The following is a 10,225-nucleotide window of genomic DNA, read 5'->3' as shown; positions in this document are numbered from 1 at the left end:
CAGATTGAGGAAATCCTTTAAAAGAAGGACAAAAAAATAGAAAATATTAAAGAAAAACAAAGAAATATGAGTGATTTATGTACAAGTGCTAATATCCAGATAATGAGACTCAGGAAGAAAGAGGAATAAAAAGAAAAAGAGGAAATAGTTAAAGACATAACAGACCTAGATTTCCTAGAATCAAAAAAAAAAAGAGAAATACCTCAGAATGAAAGGACCTATAGAATGAGAAAGAGGAAAAATAAGGGGGTGGGGAATCATGCCTAGAAACCTTATAAAAAGATATGGGACTATCAAAAACAAAGAAAATTCTTAAAGTTCCTAGAGGAAAAGAATATTTCATACTGAGGATGAAAAATCAGATTGATACCAGGCTCCCCAACAGGAACAATGGATGCACGAAGATGCAATTGAAAGGGCTCGGGCGATTGGGTCAAGCTCCCTTTCTTAAAATCCTCTGGTTTGGGACCTTAATTACATCTGCAAAATCCCATTGCAGCATGACTTAGATTAGTGTTTGATTGTATAACACGTGTGTACATCAGGGTCCAGGAGTCTCAGAGGCCATCTGAACTGGGTGGCCATCTTAGAATTGCGTCTTCCATGATGGTCTGTCTATTCACATGATAAATGTTGCATAGGAGTCAGATGAAATGAATTATAGCCACCTGAAACAATATTGATGAGCTTTAGCAATTTAATAGTATATGGAAAAATATAGTCCCTAAAGACACTACATTTTAAACAAGTAAATTTTGAAAGTGCTTTTAAGGGATATATATAGATGTAACAAAGTGATATAAAAAAAGAAAGCAAGGAGCGGTGGCCAGTTAGCTCAGTTGGTTAGAGCGCAGTGCTCATAACACCAAGGTTGCTGGTTCGATCCCCACATGGGCCACTGAGATGTGCCCTCCACAACTAGATTGAAACAACTACTTGACTTGGAGCTGATGGGTCCTGGAAAAACATGCTGTTCCCCAAAATAAAAAAATAATAATAAATAAATAAATAAAATATGGGTTTTTTTAAAGAAAGAGGGAAAGGAGAATATGGATGGACTGGATTCTGGATGCCCCAGTTTGGGGGAGGCAGAGCGATAGGAATCTGTAGAGTTTGATGTAGGTTATTTTTAGGGGCCTAGATTTGGGGGAGATAGGTGCAAAGGGTAAGTGAGCTCATAGATGTTATTATATTATTTAAAAATCACAAGTTTATACAGTGCAGTTTGTCAATTCTATCTAAATAAAACTGGAAAAATAAATACTAAAAAATTAAGTAAAATAAATAACTAATTTGATGCAGGACAAATATGGACCAATGCTGAGAGAATGTCATCAGCTAAGGATTATGATTATTCCTGTTCTATCCACCAGAGGTCTAATTAAAAATGAAGGAGAAATGGAAAAAAATACTTGTTAAATGGAAGAACATATTACAGAATTTAACAATGTGTTCTCTCTAGGGCAGCAGAAGCACCAAAGAGGCAATGCAATGACATTTCCTCCAGGCAAACATCACCCTGGCAATGTTTCACAAGGTAAATAGAAATTACCATTCGTTCTTAGAAAAACCTAGTCTGAAAATATTTGGGAAGATCAGAATCCACTTTCACCCACTCAGGCTTCAGGCTCTGCCTTCTTCCTGTTTTCTGTTTCCTCCGCCTCCCCAGTGCCACTGGCTCCTTACCACCAGGATTTGAACACACTCAAGCCTCTTCCTTTTAGGGGGAGAAAAAAGGCAAGAATGAAGCAGTACCTCTCTCCTCCCCACACCCCGCTCCCGCAGTAACACTATCTCCCTCCACTCTTCCCCAGCACAACTTCTTGCAAACAAGTCCTCTACCGTCTCAAGCCACAGCTCCTGGTCACCTGGCTTTCACCACCCTCATTGCACAAAACTTCCCCTCCACCAAAGTCACCATTGACTCAGTGCTTTATGGACCTGATATTTTGTCACCTTTCGACTCAGGTCAACCACTTCCTCCTCACACCCTTTCCCCTGGCAGATTCAGCACTCTGGTTTTTCTGCCCTCTCTGACTGTTCCTTTCCATTCTCCTCTGTAGGTTCCACTTCCTTCACTGTTCCGTAAATGTAGAGGTTGCCTGCAGCTCTGTCCTCACATCCTGGGCCCTGGCTATCCAGTCTCTGTGGAGTAGGTCACCTACACTCAGAGCATCAGTTGCTGTTTGTCCACTGCTGGTCTCCAAATCCTTTCTTACTCTGGGCCCAGAGAACTAACTAACTGCCTGCTGGAAATTACCTCAACGCCCCCGCACCTCTCTGTGCCCCAAATCGAGCTCATCGTTTTCTCTACCCCCAAAATCTGCTCCTTCCTTGATGTATGCTACATTTGTCAGGGTTCTCCAGAGAAACAGAACCCATGAGGTATATGGGAGACAGAGATTTATTTTAAGGAACTAGCTCACATGATTATGGAGACTGACAAGCTGGAGATCTCGGAAAGAGTAGATGTGGCAGCTTGAGTCTGACAGCAGTGTTGAGGCAGAACTCATTCTTTCTCAAGAGACTGCAGTCTTCTCTCTTCAGACCTTCAAATGACTGGATGAGGCCCACCCTCATGATAGAGGGTGATCTCCTTTACTCAAAGTCTACTAATTTAAGTATTCATCTAAAAAAGTACATTCACAGCAATAGCTGGAGTGAGATTTAACCCAAATCTATCCATGGCCTGGCCAAGTTGGCACATGAAATTAACCATCACACACACCATCCTAGAAAATGGTATCACCACCTAACAGATGCCTAACCCAGGATACTGGGAGTTTCCCTGGACTCCTCATGTAACCCTACCTCCACACAGCCATACAGCACCAAGTCCCATTTATTCATCTTCCTAAATATTCCTCCCCATCCTGCCCACCATCGTCCTGACCCCGGGCCTCCACCACATTTGAGCTGTTGCAAGGGCCTCCACGCTGCTGTCCACAGTTCCAGTCTCGCCTTCTTCACGTCTTCCCTAGCTACAGCCAGGAGAGGACTAAGTAACCTGTTCAGTGGATCATGCTAGTTTCCTGCCCTAGACTCACCACAAATGCCACAGCTGTCCTGCAGTCTGATACAGGCATGACCTATCACGAGTGGTGGTGTNACAAGGGGCAGGTGATAACAGCTCCTGACTCTTAGGGACGGTGTGAGGGGTGGCTTAGTACATACAGCAGCACCAGCCATGGAGTAACAGTGCAGTAGGTACCGCCATGTGGTGGGCTCAGGAGGAGCCAGGTGACATGCTTAGGGACAAGTAAACCATCCATACGGTGTCACAGTGCTATGATGGTGGGAGCGCAGCATGCGGTGGGCTTTACAGGGGGGGTCACCTCGCCCACACTTGGAGAAGGGGAGGCTTCCTGGAGGAAGGGATAGAGTCCAGGAAAGAAAGGAGAAGCCAGAAAAGAGGTCTTCCAGGGGCAGGGAACAGCATTTGCGTGCAAATCTGCATCCGCAAAAGTCAAGCAGAGTACAAGAGCAGGACTCTAATTTAGCCAGGCTGGGGCCAAAAAGAGGATGAAGACTGGCCCAAATAAAACTGGAGCGGGGAGTCGGGCCAAGAAGAAGCAGCCTGATGGGGCCCATGGAGAAGTCTGCATTTTATTCCGAGGGCGATGGTAGCCTGGAAGGGCGTATGCATGCGAGAGGGCAAAGGCATTGGATTTCCATTTTAGCGTGATGGCTCTGGCTGTTATGTGGAAACTGAGTCAGATTGTGGAATTTTGGTGTTTTTCATGTTTGACTGGGACTCACAGGAAGTAATGCATGCCACATCACAAGAAACAGGCCCAGGGTTTGAAGGGAAGGAAGNGCTCCCGCAGTAACACTATCTCCCTCCACTCTTCCCCAGCACAACTTCTTGCAAACAAGTCCTCTACCGTCTCAAGCCACAGCTCCTGGTCACCTGGCTTTCACCACCCTCATTGCACAAAACTTCCCCTCCACCAAAGTCACCATTGACTCAGTGCTTTATGGACCTGATATTTTGTCACCTTTCGACTCAGGTCAACCACTTCCTCCTCACACCCTTTCCCCTGGCAGATTCAGCACTCTGGTTTTTCTGCCCTCTCTGACTGTTCCTTTCCATTCTCCTCTGTAGGTTCCACTTCCTTCACTGTTCCGTAAATGTAGAGGTTGCCTGCAGCTCTGTCCTCACATCCTGGGCCCTGGCTATCCAGTCTCTGTGGAGTAGGTCACCTACACTCAGAGCATCAGTTGCTGTTTGTCCACTGCTGGTCTCCAAATCCTTTCTTACTCTGGGCCCAGAGAACTAACTAACTGCCTGCTGGAAATTACCTCAACGCCCCCGCACCTCTCTGTGCCCCAAATCGAGCTCATCGTTTTCTCTACCCCCAAAATCTGCTCCTTCCTTGATGTATGCTACATTTGTCAGGGTTCTCCAGAGAAACAGAACCCATGAGGTATATGGGAGACAGAGATTTATTTTAAGGAACTAGCTCACACGATTATGGAGACTGACAAGCTGGAGATCTCGGAAAGAGTAGATGTGGCAGCTTGAGTCTGACAGCAGTGTTGAGGCAGAACTCATTCTTTCTCAAGAGACTGCAGTCTTCTCTCTTCAGACCTTCAAATGACTGGATGAGGCCCACCCTCATGATAGAGGGTGATCTCCTTTACTCAAAGTCTACTAATTTAAGTATTCATCTAAAAAAGTACATTCACAGCAATAGCTGGAGTGAGATTTAACCCAAATCTATCCATGGCCTGGCCAAGTTGGCACATGAAATTAACCATCACACACACCATCCTAGAAAATGGTATCACCACCTAACAGATGCCTAACCCAGGATACTGGGAGTTTCCCTGGACTCCTCATGTAACCCTACCTCCACACAGCCATACAGCACCAAGTCCTATTTATTCATCTTCCTAAATATTCCTCCCCATCCCGCCCACCATCGTCCTGACCCCGGGCCTCCACCACATTTGAGCTGTTGCAAGGGCCTCCACGCTGCTGTCCACAGTTCCAGTCTCGCCTTCTTCACGTCTTCCCTAGCTACAGCCAGGAGAGGACTAAGTAACCTGTTCAGTGGATCATGCTAGTTTCCTGCCCTAGACTCACCACAAATGCCACAGCTGTCCTGCAGTCTGATACAGGCATGACCTATCACGAGTGGTGGTGTCGGCATGCGGTTTTCCAAAATGGAGAAGACCTGGGGGTAAAATTCTGAACAAAACAAAGTACAATCTTTCTTCAGTTTACACAGCAGATTACATCCCTGGAAAATTCAGTTATGTTAAAACCATGCTGTCTAAGACTGCTTGGGCTGCTATAACAAAACACCGTAGCCTTTCTGTCGGTGGACGCTGCCGAGTGAGCATTGTTAAAGTCTCCCCTCCCGAGGTCGTCATGTCTAAGTCAGAGTCTCCCAAAGAGCCTGAACAGCTGTGGAAGCTCTTCATCAGAGGTTTGATCTTTGAAACAACAGATGAGAGTCTGAGGAGCCATTTTGAGCAATGGGGAACGCTCACAGACCATGTGGGGATGAGAGACCCAAACACCAAGCACTCCAGAGGCTTTGGGCTTGTCACCTATGCCACTGTGGAGGAGGTGGATGCAGTCAGGAAGGCAAGGCCACACAAGGTGGATGGAAGAGTTGTGGAACCAAAGTGGGCTGTCTCAAGAGAAGATTCTCAAAGGCCTGGTGCCCACTTAATGGTGAAAGTTTTTTGTGGGTGGTATCGAAGAAGACACTGAAGAACATCACCTAAGAGATGACTTTGAACAGTGTGGGAACATTGAAGTGACTGAAATCATGAATAACCGAGGCAGTGGCAAGAAGACAGGCTTTGCTTTTGTAACCTTTGATGACCATGACTCTGTGGACAAGACTGTCATTCAGAAACACCACCCTGTGAATGGCCACAACTGTGAAGTAAGGAAAGCCCTAAGCGAGAGATGACTAGTGCTTCATCCAGCCAGAGGTCAAAGTGGTTCTGGAAACTTCAATGGTGGTTGAGGAGGTGGTTTTGGTGGGGATGATGACAACTTTGGTCATGGAGGAAACTTCAGTGGTCGAGGTGGCTTTGGTGGCAGTCGTGGTGGTGGAGGATATGGTGGCAGTGGGGATGGCTACAATGGATTTGATAATGATGGAAGCAATTTTGGAGGTGGTGGAAGCTGCAATGATTTTGGCAATTACAACAATCAGTCTTCAAATTTTGGACCCATGAAAGGAGGAAACTTTGGAGGCAGAAGCTCTGGCCCCTATGGTGGTGGAGGCCAATACTTTGCCAAACCATGAAACCAAGGTGGCTGTGCTGTGGCAGTTCCAGCAGCAGCAGTAGCTGTGGCAGAGGCAGAAGGTTTTAATTACTGCCAGGGAACAAAGCTTAGCGGGAAAGGAGAGCCAGAGAAGTGACAGGGAAGCTACAGGCTACAACAGATTTGTGGACTCAGCCAAGCACAGTGGTGGCAGGGCCTGGCTGCTACAAAGAAGCCATGTTTTAGACAATTCTCATGTGTATGGACAAAAAACTCGAGGACTGTATTTGTGACTAATTGTATAACAGGTTATTTTAGTTTCTGTTCTGTGAAAAGTGTAAAGCATTCCAACAAAGGGTTTTAATGTAGATTTTTTTTTTGCACCCATGCTATTGATTGCTAAATGTAAAAGTCTGATCATGACGCTGAATAAATGTGTCTTTTTAAAACAAACAAACAAACAAAAACACCATAGGCTGAGCGGCCTAAACAACAAGTTATATTTATTTTTCTTGGTTTTGGGGATTGGAAGTCCAAGATCAATATGCTGGCCAATTTGGTTCCTGATGAGAGTCTCTTTGTCTTCTTATAAGGGCACTAATCCCATCGTGAGGGCTCCACTGCATTTGTCTTGGATTTTCTTACAGCTTTTCCTATGGGCAACATTGATGGAATTCCCCCCGGGGAAAACTGGGGGATCTTTCAGGACTGCTATACCCCAAGACACTACTACTCGCCAGCAATGCACCAGGACCTAGGAGCATGTCCAGGTGACTTGACCATTCCTTGCCAGCCTCCCATAAGCCACCTGCCTTCTTCAGCTGGCTACTTCCCTAGAAAAGCAGGGTCTCCTGGGAATCCATCTGTTCCCCATGCACACAGTTCTCTCAGCAGATGGCCGTGGGCCATTGGGAAACTCAAGGTACATAAGAAAACAGTGAGGTCTGAGGATTTTTTAAAATAAATCTACATTCCCATAGTACCTTACTAGATGAGATTCGATAATATATATGGAAAATTAACTCATGGCCATAGTATAAAGTCTCGAGAGAATGTAGGAATCATTTGGTCCATCAACGTAAGAAATGTCCAAACCTGTAGAGAATTTTATAAGAGTTCATTTGAGCCAAAACTGAGGACATACGCTGGGGAGCAAGATCTGAAATGCTCCAGAGAATAACAGTTCCACGGTTTCTTTTATGCATTTGAAATTAAGGAGGGAATGTAAGGAAGATTACATAAAGTTGGGAGAAAGCAAGGCAGGGATCAGATTACAGGATAGTTAAGATCGTGTACTCTCATGCTTTAGAAGCAGAGGTCTGAAAGGGCGGTCACGTATTAGAAGGAGGAGTCTGCAAGGGGGCATTTCAAAGATGTGTTAACATAGGTGCACAGAAAGAGTGGGCAGGGCTTGCTTAAGGCAAAGATGAACCTTTAACTAAAGAAGTTCTATGCCTGGAGTGTGACTCCCCACCATGACCTGCCCAGTTAGGAATTTATGATCAGATCATCCTGTGAGCTTCCTTTCCATAGAACCCCCTTTTTCATCCACTGGTCTTGCTCTAGATCAGCGGTTCTCAACCTGTGGGTCGCGACCCCTTTGGGGGTCGAATGACCCTTTCACAGGGGTCGCCTAAGACCATTGGAAAACAAAAAGATATTTACAATACGATTCATAACAGTAGTAAAATTACAGTTATAGAGTAGCAACGAAAATAATTTTATGGTTGGGGGTCACCACAACATGAAGAACTGTATTAAGGCATTAGGAAGGTTGAGAACCACTGCTCTAGAGGGTGGTGCCAGCTTTAGAAGTGGGTGAAAGAGGGAGGAAATGAGCAATTTTGAGAATCAGGTGAGAAAAGAGGGTCATGTGCATGTGGTTTAGGCCCTGAGTTGGAGTTGTGTGTGATGATGGCAGCTGCCTCTTTAGCGTAGAGGGCCAGAAGGTACCAAAGCAGCCATGCCTTGAACTATTAGTACAAACATTCTGCAGCTGAACTGGAAGAAGCAGCCCCCTGCTGCCTCATTTCCTCTTTCAGCAGCTGCAGAAAGAGAGAGGCTAAGTATGGTTAAACTATGGTTTAGCATTTCTTAGTCAGAGATTGAGAAGAGGAAGTGGCCTCCATTGTCCTCTCACAGGCAAGTTTGAGGGAGAGCTCATGGCTTCTCCTGGGCACAGCCCTCTAGAACCTCAGTCAGGACCTGCCAAGAGGAAGCTAACACTGAGCATTAGGCCTCAGAAGTCAACTTGACCAATGAGATGTTCAAGCCAGAGTGGAGACCACATCGAGTTCTCCAGGCTCCTTTTTTTCTACTGACCACGTAGAATGGTACGGGGGTATGGACGTCTTGAAGGGAAGGACCATACTGGTACCAGTACTCTCTCCAGCCCTGAGGATGCCATCACGAGGTCACCTCCTGTGATGAAGTCTTTGATTTATAAGGGAATTCCACATCCGATCGTTGTTCCTCCACAAACCTCCCTCATGACTCTCCTGCTTATCTCATCCTCAGCAGATGAGTTTGTCACGTACTTCCTGCGAAAAGCACAAGCTGTCAGACACTCTCTTACCTTCTGCCTCCAAATCTACCCATTTTTTCTGCCTTCCCTTCTGTGACAGAGAACAGAAGTTCCCTGCTCCCACACGCCAGCCCCTCCAGTGTTCCTGGATCCCCCTCCCATCTCAATGACTTCACTCATGCCTTTATCTCCTCTCTTCCCCACTATCAATTTGTCACTACACGATCATTGTCACTAGACTAAGAACATGCACAATAATCTCCCATCTTAAAAATATCCACCCTTTAAAACAACAAGATAACCACCACACATCTATTAGAATGGCTAAAATCCAAAACACTGACAACACCAAATGCTGACGAGGATGTGAAGCAACAGGAACTCTCATTCTTTGCTGGTGTGAATGCAGAATGGTCCAGCCACTTTGGAAGACAGCTTGGCAGCTGCTTACAGAGCTAAACACTCTTACAATATGACCCAGTAATCGCACTCCTTGATATTTACCCAAATTATCTGAAAACACGTTCACACAAAAAAAACCTGTGCACAAATGTCAATTACAGCATTATTTATAATTGCCAAAACTTAGAAGCAACCAAGATGTCCTTCAGTAGGTGAACAGATAAACAAACTGTGGTGCCTCTAGACAGTGTCCGGCACTAAAAAGAAAGGAGCTATCAAACCATGAAGACACGGAAGAAACTTTAAATGAATATTGCAAGTGAAAGAAGCCAATCTGAAAATCCTACATACTGTACGATTTTAACACTATGTCATGCTGGAAAAGGAAAAACTATGGAAACAGTAAAAAGATCAGTGGTTGCCAGGGGTTGAGGGAAAGGAAAGATGAATAGACGAGCACAGAGGATTTTTAAGGCAACGAGTCTACTCTGTATGATACTGTAATGGGAGTACATGTCATGATACATTTGTTAAAACTCATAGAATGTACCAAAGAGTGAACCCTAATGTGAACAAGGGACTTTAGTTAATCATGCATCAAGGAAACAGGGGCGGGGGGGGGGGGGAAGTAATATACTTTCCACTCAATTTTTCTGTAAATCTAAAACTGCTTTAAAAAATATAATCTATTCATTTAAAAAGATGCGATTAAGGATCTTGAGATGGGCAGGTTATCCTGGATTATTCCTCCAAGGGAACCACAAGGTCCATACAAGAGGGAGGAAGAAAGGTCAGGGTCAGAGGCAGAAGATTGGACGGAAGGAAAAGCCAGATGTTGAAAGATGCTGCACTGCTGTCCTTGAAGATGGGGATAGGTGCCATGACGACCCAGTGAACGCAAGTGGCCTTCATTCAGAAGCTAGAAAAAGCGAGGAAACGGATGTTCCCCACCATCTCCAGGAGAAATCAGCCCCGCCCTCACCGTGATTTTAGGACTCCTGACCTCAAATAATAATAATCCAGGATAACCTGCCGCATCTGCAAAGTCCCTTTTACCATCTAAGGTA

General features: G+C 45.2%; 1 pseudogene; it reads left to right on the top strand.

Moving 5' to 3' along the window:
* The first annotated feature begins 5,377 nt into the window (after nucleotides 1-5,377).
* LOC109373240 (heterogeneous nuclear ribonucleoprotein A1-like) lies at nucleotides 5,378-6,340 on the top strand (annotated as a pseudogene).
* Nucleotides 6,341-10,225: the final 3,885 nt, after the last annotated feature.

The sequence above is a fragment of the Hipposideros armiger genome, unplaced genomic scaffold (assembly GCF_001890085.2).
Source record: "Hipposideros armiger isolate ML-2016 unplaced genomic scaffold, ASM189008v1 scaffold_695, whole genome shotgun sequence".
Lineage (NCBI taxonomy): Eukaryota > Metazoa > Chordata > Mammalia > Chiroptera > Hipposideridae > Hipposideros > Hipposideros armiger.
Note: the sequence above shows the minus strand (reverse complement) of the source record. Positions and strands in the feature narration are given on the sequence as shown.